Genomic DNA, 2,656 nt, shown 5'->3' with positions numbered 1-2,656 from the left:
GTTAGAAAATCAGGTTAACAAAGAAAAAGTTGAAAGAACAACAACAAAAAGCCAAATAAGCACCCCAAGCCCCTGGCACAGCAGGGGTTACTGCTGCCCTCAGCCAGTTTTCTGAAGAATGATCTTCTGAAGCAATCAACACAAGGAAACCTACCCCAAAAAAGCCCGGAATGCTGCCCTCCCGGCAGCACACACCTCCAGGCAGGCTGCGGAGCGGAGACCTACCCCAAAAAAGCCCGGAATGCTGCCCTCCTGGCAGTACACACCTCCAGGCAGGCTGCGGAGCGGAAGGGGAGCAAGCCCAAAGCCCGTTTGCAGGTGGGGAGATGAGTGCAGAGGGAAGGAGCCAGGAGCAGATCAGCCTGGGTCAGTGAGATGCTGATTTGCACCAGCTGCAGCTCAGCCTGCGCATTTTGGCTCTCGCCGCTGTTGCTGATCCCTTACCCTGCCTGTAAGCTACTTTACATTGACCCAGTTAGGTTTCACCATACCCCGGAGGAATTCTTCCTTTGCTGACCGGATTAGTAATGAGCAGAGCTGCTGCCAAGGGAAATGTAATTAAACTCTGTTTTCAAAGGGCAGGTACCATTTGCAGGGAGCACAGCCGGCCTTACGAATGTTGCTGTGCAGAGCCGCCCCGGAGACCGGTCTGCCTTTGAGAATAGGTGGCACTCGTGACTGAGCAATAGCAACGTGTAACTACTGTATATATCACCACCTGTAGCACTGAGACACCATTCCTCACGGCCTAACCCCATCCCATTTTCTGTTCAGCCTGTTCTTTTTCTACTGCTCACCTTTGCACACTGCCAGCACAAACCCATTGAGGTCACACTTACTTTTCCAAGTAATTTCCGAGCTTGTCTCCTGTTGTGTTCCAGTTCAATAAAATACATTTATATATATACATATATAAAAACATATATACATACACATGTATTTTCAGTGGGAAAGAACATATACAAGTCTAGGAATTCTTAAAGGAATACGATGTATATTGCAACTAATAATAAAGTTATGTTTTCTGAACAGAGCGTGTTTGAGGGCATCATTGGTGACTGCTGTCCCTTCAGGGGGGAAGAAGGGAAGGGCAGAGAGACGTTAAATTGCTGTTCAGCTTGTGCAGGAGGGGGCTGCAGCCCCCGGGCGCTGCCGAATTGCCAGCACCTGCTCCCCAGCCACTGTGGACTGGGGGCAGCCCAGTGTCACGGAGGCCTGAGGTTCCCTTTCTGCTACAAGATCAGCTTTTCAAAGAGCCCCAAAATCCACAGCCTCACGCCACTATTTGCTACAAGCCCAAAGCAGCACAACGAAAAATTAGCTTGGGGCACCACAGGTGTGAGATGTCTTTATGTCTAACTTTGACCCAAGAGGGCTGGCTGGGTGATCTCAAGGAAAACTAGCTCTACTCTCCTCAGAGTAAAAGGTTTTTGTTTTGAATTGTAGCTGAGGTGCTAACTTTAAAGCAGGAAAAAAAAAAAATAATCCCTTGGCGCAAGTGCTTCCCCACCCCCAGACGAGACAGCCGTCCGGAGCTGGCGGAGGAGCCTGGAGTGACAGGCAAGCTCAGCCTGCTTCAAGACCTGGTTCCCACGCTTTTACAAGCCCATTAAAAAACTGCGTTGGTCCTGAACCATGACCAGATCAAACAGGAAGCATCTGCACCGTGGCCAGGAGCAGCAGCCCCTCAAATCCTACCTTTTGCCCCCAGCTGAGACCCCAGGGAGGGCTAGGAGTGGAGTTTGCTGCTCTCCCAGCTCCCAGGCAGTGCCCAGGTGCTGTAGGAGCCCCCAGTTTGCCCAGACCCGGGGTTGGTGCTGTCAGGGTGCCCCTCCTGCCCAGAGAGGGGGGCTGCGCCCCAGCCGCAGGGCCCCCTCCTGCCTCCCCCCCACCCCCCCCAAAGGCTTCAGGACAAGCTGCTGCCTTTGCGAGAGCTCCCTGGCCACTCATTTGCACCCCAAAAGGGGTGACAACTGCCACTGCCACGGCACGGGACTGCGCGTCCGCATTCCCACCCTATGGCTGGGGACGTCAGCAGCTCCAAACCCAACCCACCACCTTCCAGCAACTCCTTTCGTCCTCCTCACACCTACCATTCGCTAAATCAAGAGCACAACATTCTCCCCCCGCAGCCCTGTGCCAGCCGCGTGTCTGATCACAGCCCAGCTCGCCAGCCCAGAAGCTCTGGCTGATGGCTTTGATGTGCCCATCGGCACAGAGAGCGGCACCGGGGCTTGCTGCCGAGCCAAGGGCACCTTGGCCTTGCTGTAACACCGGCAGGTCCCCAGCTCTTTCACCCGGTATTCTAGTGGTTCAGCAAACTCCTCCCAGATTTGAGGGCTGACAGAGGGTACATGCCGTGGTGCTGCCAGTTTTCCTGGTGTCACCACCCGGTGCCCGGCAAGCTGTCATGGCCGTAGGTGGCCTTTCTGTTTTTAGCCTGTGCTTCTAGTCTGATCCTGCAAGTCTGCAGGAATCCTGAAGCTTTTTGCTTATTTCTCTTCCCACAGCCTGTGCTTGGTCTTGTGCTACCCAGAGCTGGCGGTTTCTCTCAGGGTTGGTGCAAGGTGGGGACCAGCCCATGGCAAAGCAGGAGCCAGAGCAGTGCTATGGGGGGGGGTGTGTGTGAACCCCTAAGGAGCTCTCTCCAGCTGCC

The sequence above is a fragment of the Egretta garzetta genome, unplaced genomic scaffold (genome assembly GCF_000687185.1).
Source record: "Egretta garzetta isolate BGI_Z169 unplaced genomic scaffold, ASM68718v1 scaffold215, whole genome shotgun sequence".
In the NCBI taxonomy this organism is placed as follows: domain Eukaryota; kingdom Metazoa; phylum Chordata; class Aves; order Pelecaniformes; family Ardeidae; genus Egretta; species Egretta garzetta.
This window is presented reverse-complemented; position numbering follows the sequence as displayed.